The sequence below is a fragment of the Amblyomma maculatum genome, chromosome 10, assembly GCF_055883805.1.
Source record: "Amblyomma maculatum isolate TAMU_Amacu chromosome 10, ASM5588380v1, whole genome shotgun sequence".
In the NCBI taxonomy this organism is placed as follows: domain Eukaryota; kingdom Metazoa; phylum Arthropoda; class Arachnida; order Ixodida; family Ixodidae; genus Amblyomma; species Amblyomma maculatum.
In genome coordinates, this window is record NC_139353.1 from 113648108 (window position 1) to 113656966 (window position 8859).

The 8859-nt window shown below is 40.6% G+C and overlaps 1 long non-coding RNA gene across 1 annotated transcript; it reads right to left on the reverse strand.

The window, feature by feature from the left end:
- Window positions 1–210: 210 nt before the first annotated feature.
- Window positions 211–8087, reverse strand: LOC146177271 (uncharacterized). The gene is made up of 3 exons (XR_014701294.1): window positions 7945–8087; window positions 2876–3024; window positions 211–324 (listed from the first exon to the last, which is right to left on the reverse strand). It is a non-coding gene; the product is annotated as an uncharacterized LOC146177271 (long non-coding RNA).
- Between the last annotated feature and the right edge of the window lie 772 nt (window positions 8088–8859).

The following is an 8859-nucleotide window of genomic DNA, read 5'->3' on the forward strand; positions in this document are numbered from 1 at the left end:
TCAAAAGAGGCATGTGGCAAAGCTTGGGCATGCTGTCATATGTAAAAAACGGACACACGAGCGCTTACTTAAAAGTGATTCTAATCCATGCAAAAACAGAATATTTTTACACTTGACGTCATATGCGCATGCGAAAGTAGAAACTCAGAATGAAAAAGAAAAAAAACATTATATATGCTGCTCGAATCCGCACCTATCCGCACTTTGCTGATTTACACTAGGAATAGTCTTTATTGCTTACCGTAGAAGCGGTTCACCGTCATTGTAGCATTTTCGTCCCCTTCATGTCCAGAAGCTAGTATTCCAGTAAAGGTGTTGCTGGCCCTGTAATTTCATACGCATTGAAAGAAACCTGATAAACCCATTTGGAGATATTGCTACGAAGAAGCCGAAGTGGGCAGTGGCGCGATGCGGAGTGCTAGCGCTAGGCCCGCTGGCCATTAAAGCATATTTCATCGTCATGTCATCACGTCGTTCTGTTTCTGTTGTGTCGCCGTGTTTTATTGCTTGTCATGCCAACACGTAACATTTGTTTGGAGGTGCGGGTCAACCGCGTCCTCGCATTGGAGCATCGACGCCATCTATAAGCCGGGACCGTCGGCCGAAAACCCATGGAGATTGCCGCACAGCTCCACCCCAGCCTTTTCTGCTCAGACTCAATCAGCCGCTCTCCCTAGCCCCGTCCTCAGCCCTGAACACCACACACGGTGACCAGGAAGAGCCCAAAGCTGACCCCACGACGAAGCGACCTCACGACCACTCGAGCGAAGACAGAAACCCCACCCAAGCCCTCCGCGTTCCACGGGCTTTGGCCTTCGGCCGCAAAAGATGTACCCCTGCGGACAAAAGTAAACGGAGGGCGCTTTTTTATTCTATTATTTTTCATGCGGAGCATAACTGAAATTTGCATTCGTGGTATGTGCGATTCGGTACATGACATCAGTGCCTTTTCACAAGTTCAAATATTGTTTTCTTATCTCCAGCGTACAAGGCGTGACTTTAATTTGAGCGGTAACGCGTGCTTCGTTTACTTATGTCCGCACCTGTACATTGGACCTGATTATTTGAGGCAAACATTCATCCCATCTTGCATTCACTGCTTATGGCAAGCATTTCATCTTTGAGTCCTCCGCCTGTGTTCATTTGTCACATCATGCATTGGATTGCAAGCAATCGATCTGGATGATCGCTCGCTGGCCCCGGGTCATGCTATAAAGACGACGAAGTGGGCAGTGGCGTGGGCGGAGTGCTCGCGCTAGACCCACTGGCCATTAAAGCATATTTCATCGTCATGTCATCACGTCGTTCTTTTTCTGTTTTGTCACCATGTTCCATTCCTTGTCATGCCACCACGTAACAATATATTTAACTATCGCATGGGTTTAATGAAACTTGAATGACCGTCAAGGATGCTGAACGACATGCCTTCCAATGAATTTCAGGTCTTGTTCTTCTAGGATGATGAGGTGGATGGACGATGAGTAACAAAATACGGATAGCGACATTGGGGATTAGAAAAGATTAACTGAAGTATATGCAAAAACTTGAATATGTTTAGCAAGGTAAAATAGCATTGACCAGAGTGACCATATTAGCAACCAAGATACTCTGTTGGGCGAGTTTGTACATATTCATTATTCATTTAAACAGCGCGAGCATGAAGAGAAAGGACAAGATAAAAGAAAGCCACCGTACAAGCGCTGACTCACAACTATGCCTAAGCTCTTTACCCCAAGGCCGAGATAAAAACAAACATGATGAAAACGAAATAATCATGTGAAACAACCCCTGGGTTCACCTGCTGCACAAAACGTCAATCAAAAAAGACACCTCTTTGCTGGAAAGAGCAAGAGAAGTCTTGCTGGTACACTTATACACTTATTGTCCGTTGAAATAAAATATGGCTCCACTATCTCTCTGGTCATCTTTTCTTTGTGGCAATACAAAATTCTAACCTGATCAAAATTAGGAGCGCGCTTCTTCTCCTTCTTCATTGTTTCACATGAATGGCATTGTGATACCAGAAACGTCTTGTGCTTGCCACTTTCCAAATTGTTCTGGTGTTGCTGTAATCTCTTGTTAATACATCGTCCTGTTCGTTATATTACAGGCTCCACAAGAGAGTGCAAGCTGTACACAACACCTGTCCTGCATCCAACAAATGGGTCTCTATGTTTCACCCCACATTCTTGCTTCTTTGATTCTCTTTCCCTTTGAATCACGTTAAATAACTCCAGGGGTTGTTTCACGCGATTGTTTCGTTTTCGTCATGTTTGTTTTTATCTGGGCCTTGAAGTAAAGGGCTTAGGCATAGTTGTGAGTCAGCCCTTATACTTTGGCTTCCTTTTATCTTGTCCTTTGTCTTCGTGTTCGTGCTGTTTAAATTAATAATGATTATATTAGCCTGCCCAATCCGTGTCTCTGCTCAACAACCTCAGCTTCCACACAGGCCAATCTATTACAGAAAGAGGGAAAAACATACAACAAAGCACCCAATCCTTTCAACGTTTCCCATCGTAACCCCTTGTTCTGCTACGCGTTGGCACTGTTTACAATGTAAACCCAATGCCACGGTCGACAACGCTAATTTGGCATTGTCATTTCGGTGTATCCGATAAGTAACCGTCAAATGTCTCTAGCCTTGCTATGGTTGTTGAAACAACTCTTTCCCAGCGGGTGCGTTTAACTTTTTTACGCCTGTCATAAAACGGCCTCGTTAGAAGAAGTAGTGTTCAATAGTAGTTGTTCTGCCCTTTCCTCGTATATTCGGTATGTTGGTGCTACCAAAGTACCATTTATTTTATATAATTTTGAATCTATTTTCGTACGGACAAATTTGTTTCTTATGATTTTAGCAGGAAAGATAAGTACTCGCCATTGAGCTCCAACCTTGTAGCGTTGAGTAAATGAATACTCGTCCGCCTCAACTTTTTTTCGTTTCATGCTCAGACACTTCCAATCTGAATTATACATACGGGCGTCGCTTCGCCAGTACAAATATATTTTCCCATTTGTGTCGAAAGCCTGAAATAAATATTGAGCAGAGCACATGTTTGTGCACACACATTGGTGTATACAAATAAGTAAGAATACGCAAAATTAGTATAGAATAAAGCGTCAGCAAAGTTACAAAAAGTGCCACTGGATACGCAATCATTGGTAATAACCGAGGTGTTTCGGCGAAAGTGATTAGGAAACATTCAAATGCGCTGATGGAGTCAGAACCAAAATTTTTGAAGGTTTTTAAGTGTGGCAGATGTATAATTATTCATAACGACTTCAGATAGATGAGAAATAATACCTTCTGAAGTCTTAATAGTTTTAACCATTTCGTTACCAGACAATTGAAATAAATCACCAGTGAGCGACGTTTTAATAGGCGACTTCTGTTTTTCAGAAACAAAAGGCGTTTTGTGTAAAATGTCTTCATTTTAATAGCCTGGCTTTCAATCATTAGCTAACCCAAAGGAAGTGTATTTTTTCCAAAACAACAGAAAGCTGTTTCCTGCTTCTCGTTTATCACGCATCGCTGAAACCAGCTTCTTATAATTGGCACACGTGTCATGAAAAATAAGCTTTTCATAAAAAAAAACTGCTCTTTTCACAAACTACAAAGCGTTCTTATATTCCAGCAGAACAGGAATGTTCCGTTCTTGACGTATGCTATTTCGATTCCACTACTGTGATTTTGTACGCTGCGTCCGCACTTTGAGGGAGCGGTCTCCGCGCGTGAAGTGCACGTATTTATCATTCCTTACGTTGCGTAGGGACAATTTTCAAGCGAACCATCAAGTAGAAAGCAGAATCGTCTGCTGCCATAATTTACCGACGATAGTTCTTAACCTTAGATTAACACTCGAATATTTGTGTTGAATCGTTTATGCACTACATGTCTTGTCCTCTGTAACAACGGGGCTCTTACATAACGTTGATTTTAGCTAGTGGTATGACACATTTTTTGACCCAATTAAAATGAAACATGCCAATAACAGTCCATAGGCCAACCATTCAGTTGCGTTTAACCTCGACTTTACCTTTTTGGCCCCATTTGTGGATTTTCTGAATTCAGTGTTAAAGGTGCGTCGGACTGTCCCGGTGAATTCCTTTCTAGGTACGCCGCAAGAATCTTGCCGATATTTTTTTAATACTGTGGATAAGGATTACTCAGACCGCTTCCCGGGTGCGCAAGTGTTCAGCATTCGACGTATCCGGCAGGGTATTCGCATATGTACAATGCTATGGGTTACACGACCTGTTTCGATCGTAATTACATAATTACAGGACAAACATAAGCATAACTACTGAAATGTGAATAGCACGCTAGCTACCTTTAGTCCTTAGTTGGTTTTCATTGTATACACAATGCCTGAAAAAGGGCGACTGGTATCCGATGTACATATACTTCGAGTTTCGCAATAAAATATTGCGTTTGTGCTGCGTTCGTACATAAAAAAATCAGCATGTCTTCGAGTTGTATGGTTCTTGACACAAGTCGCTGAGAAGCAGCATTTAAATACAAATTTACTCCTGGAAATATTCATGTAAACATATGTGAATTTTTTGTGTACCAAAGTCTGGCGTAACATATCATCGCTCGTTTGGGACGACGCAGTAGTCGTACGATCGGTTAAAACTAACCTCGAACGTATAAGGGCGCAAAATACCGGTTAAATATCCTACGCACTTCCGTTTTGTTGATTGTGCATCATGTATTGTAGTGCAGCGCGTCTTTGCTTTTTCAGATTTGCTGGCCAGCTGGTTATCGCAACTATACCAGCAGGTTTGGAATGATTTTTCTCATGGCTATCAATAAATATATAAAGGAAGGATTGAATGCGAAATATAATATTCCCTGTCAGCATCTAATACCAGCATAGCATGTCAGAAAGTTTACAACATGCATGAACGTATGTTCTGAACGCGATGTTTAGATTGCGTCGGCGGTCGAGCTACTGAGATTGGCGCAGCATCAAAGACAGCTCCGATGCTAGGAATATGGTACTTAGTTGAATACCACGTCAAGTTTTCAGTTTTAAGGTTCAGTTCGAAACGAAAACTCTTCGATTGGTAATCTGTGTATCAATTGTTGAGCACACGTATCTACAGCCGTGGCTTGCAAGCAACGAGGAGAAGCATTAGCCGACCACAACCCTGAGAACAATGATCTGCATCATTTTGCGAATGCAGCGGAGTAAGAATGGGCGAAATCTTATTTTCACCTGCTCGAGAGTCGCAAAGGGTTAGCTTCGTATACGCATAGCGAGGGTAATACAGACATACGTTAGACATGACTTTAGCCATAGACTTATATCGACGTCAGCCGTACATTTGCCGAAAATCGAATGGATCGGCCGGGAGCATCTTTTAGCACTCCATTTCGAAATAAAAATCTCCAAGCACGAAAGCCTCGGACTTGTATAAGCTAAGCACTCAACCATAATGTCTGTGCAAAAAAAGAAACATGCATGTCCTCAATTCAGCTTGTCACTAATACTACACAATGCGCCGAAAATGTCTCTCCTGTACCAGATATTCGGGAGCCAGTTATGCTTAGTGAATGCTTAGTAGCTAAGGAGCAGCAAACTGGTGTGGTTTTATGTGATATAAGCACTTTTACAACCTCAGTACCGGCATTCTAAAGGTTCAGTTCAGTTCAGTCGTTCAGTCGTGTCCGACTCTTCGTGGCCCTATGGACCATGTCACGCCACGCTTTCCGGTCTCTCACTATCTTCCTAACATCACATAACTTCATCTGCAGTGCCCGAGGATGCCATCTAACCATAGCGTTTGCTGCCTACCCCTTCTCCGGCGACCCTCAACCTTTCCCAACATCAAATCTTTCTCCAGCGACTCCTCTCTTCACATCAGATGACCAAAGTAGCTGAGCTTTAACTTTAGAATTTGACCGTCCAATGAGCAGTCAGGGTTTATGGTCGACAATATCGACTGATTTGATCTTCTGGCAGTCCAAGGAACTCTCAAGAGTCTTCGCCAGCACCACAATTCAAACGCGTCAATTCTTCGCCGGTCAGCCTTTTCACAGTCCAACTCACGCATCCATACATACATTCTAAAGGTAGGGTACTTGAAATAAACAAATAGCTTTAAAGGCAATGGATTGCATCCTAATGAGCTTGAGGTGCGAAGCCTTATATATATATATATATATATATATATATATATATATATATATATATATATATATATATATATATATATATATATATATATATATGTGTGTGTGTGTGTGTGTGTGTGTGTGTGTGTGTAAAGGGGATGACGCACGGTAGAAAAGCAGTAAACTTTGATCCGACGTTTCGGCCGGGGTCGGGCCTTGGTTGAGGAATCACATTCTTTCTTTATTTCTTTGTTTCTTAAACATTTGCCTAAAAAGAGGCTGAGGCTAAAGGCGCGGTCACCTGACGTGGGCACAGCCCCCAGCTACATGATCAGTAAGCATCGAAAATACAATATTGCGGCAGGCAGGCACACAACAGTAGCCTTGAGCAGCACATAAAAGGAAAGAAACAAAACACTAGTGACATTTGTGCGCAGTGTGTGCAAAATAAATATATTTATGTACAATAAGAATATAATGAAGACACTTAATAGGCACAATTTTACGATGAGTATCACAGGCATACAAAAATAATGAAAGTAAAACAAATATACACAGCACAAAACCCTATATCACACAGGTGAGTTTTGTTTCTTACATTTTAAACCATAAATCATGTAAACAAATACACAATCAATTACAGATTAAACCGGAAGAACAATTAAAGTACAATAACTCACTGGTAAGCAAACAAAGAATCATTGACCTACAAATCATCAAAAGCATATGCGGGCGTAGTAATAATATTACTGAGAATAGGCAATATCACTACACAAAAAAAATCTCTTACAATTTTTCTTAAATGCGGAGAAGGGCTGATAGTAATTTATGGGGATATCTTTTCTATTGAGCATTTTTTTAACCTGGAAGGAGAGTCTTTGGCGCCCATAATTTGTTCTGGTTATAGGCATGTTTATTTTATGATCCCTGACTGCGAACATGCTTACTCTGTCTGTAGGAGTGTTGTAGAAACGATTCTTATATATCAAGTGCAACAGCTTAAAGTAGTAAACCTTGTCTGCCTTAAGTATACTGTATTTCAAAAGGAGTGGTTGAGTTCTTAGTTTATGTTTCTCATCATAATAATTTTCACATATACGCAGTACCTGCTTCTGTAAAGTAATTATTTTTTTGTAATTGTGATCCGTAGTTGTGCCCGAGACTAATATACAATAGGTTATTCTTGTGTAGAAAAGAGAGTAATACAGGGCTTGTTTCAACCAAGAGGGGATTAAGTGTTGAATTCTGTAAAGACAACCTGTAACTCGTGACAAATCAGATTTAAGGCTATCGATGTGGGTGTTTCATGAGATATCACTGCTGAACCAAACCCCCAGAAATTTCTGCTCAGAGACTTAGCAGGATACCTTCATAATTGATGCTAATAGAGGTGAGGTCTCGCTTACTGACGGGTTTGAAAATTAAATATTTAGATTTTGTTACATTTAGGCCTATACGATTGGCTTGCAACCACGTGGAGAGTTTAATAAGTATTCATGAGCCATTTTTCCAGATATTCTTTTGTTACTCCAGTAAAAAATGTGTGTCATCTGCATACATGATTAGCTGAGCGGATCCTGGTATCATAGTTATGTCATTTCCCTATACTAGAAATAGTAGAGGGCCCAGAATTGATCCTTGAGGGACTCCGTGTTGGATCTCCAATTTTCTCGATTGTTAATAATTACACCTTATTGACAAAGGCCGGACGCCGGCCAAAACGTCGGATTAAAGTTTACTGTGTTTCTACTGTGCGTCATCCCCTTTACGTTTATGCCCTACCGGACCAATTCGAGCATCTATATATATACATAAAAATATCTCACTTCCCGAAAATCTTCCTTTGAGGTACCATGGCTGTAAAAGGCGAGTGCGGTAACAATGAAAAGCTGGGAACAATGCATGATTTTACTGGAACTGTATGACACGTCAGTCTTGGGAGCCTAGCTTATCGCACTGTGCCATCTTATATATGCTCTTTTAACGTGCGAAGCAAGAAAGTTAAATTTTGCAAATTCATTATAGTGCTCGACATTAGGTAACGATATCAACGGTGCATGCGAGCGGTTCATTGCATAAAATGTGCTCTGTGGCTACATACCAAAAAGAAAATAGCTAGTGACACTAAAGCAAGGATGAGCAGAATTAACATTTTCACGACGTGCACTGAAATAAAACCGCATTCTCAATTCATCAGTTCAAAATTAACTAAGGTGGTCTGCGAACACATTTTCTTCGTATTTATGACAATTACGTGCTTGATATTATAAAATATATTATAAAAGAATAATTGTTGCCAGCCTGAATTATGGAAATTATATTCAGAATTTTACACTTCAGAATGGGTTTGAAATTCTCAAGTAGTCACCATGGAGCTCCAGGATAATGGTTTCGCACTAAAGGTTGACATGCCATTTACTATGCGAAAAATGCTTTTTCTAGGAATAATCCTCTCAATCACTTATTATTAAACGTGCATCCGAGATTCTACTAAAAAAATGTCTTGCCTGTTAAGCTTTGCGGATATTTTTTGACGTATGTGAAAAATTTTTTATTGTATCTGATGTATGTGCTTTTTGCATATATAACTTTCCAATCATATCTCACTTAGCAACAGTTCTCAACATAGAACAATGCAGTAGCTGCTTAAATATTACACGGACATTTTTAACCTATTCAGAATACAAAAGAGGAATGAAGGTGGCAACTAATAAACCAATACACACAAAAGGAACAGTTTA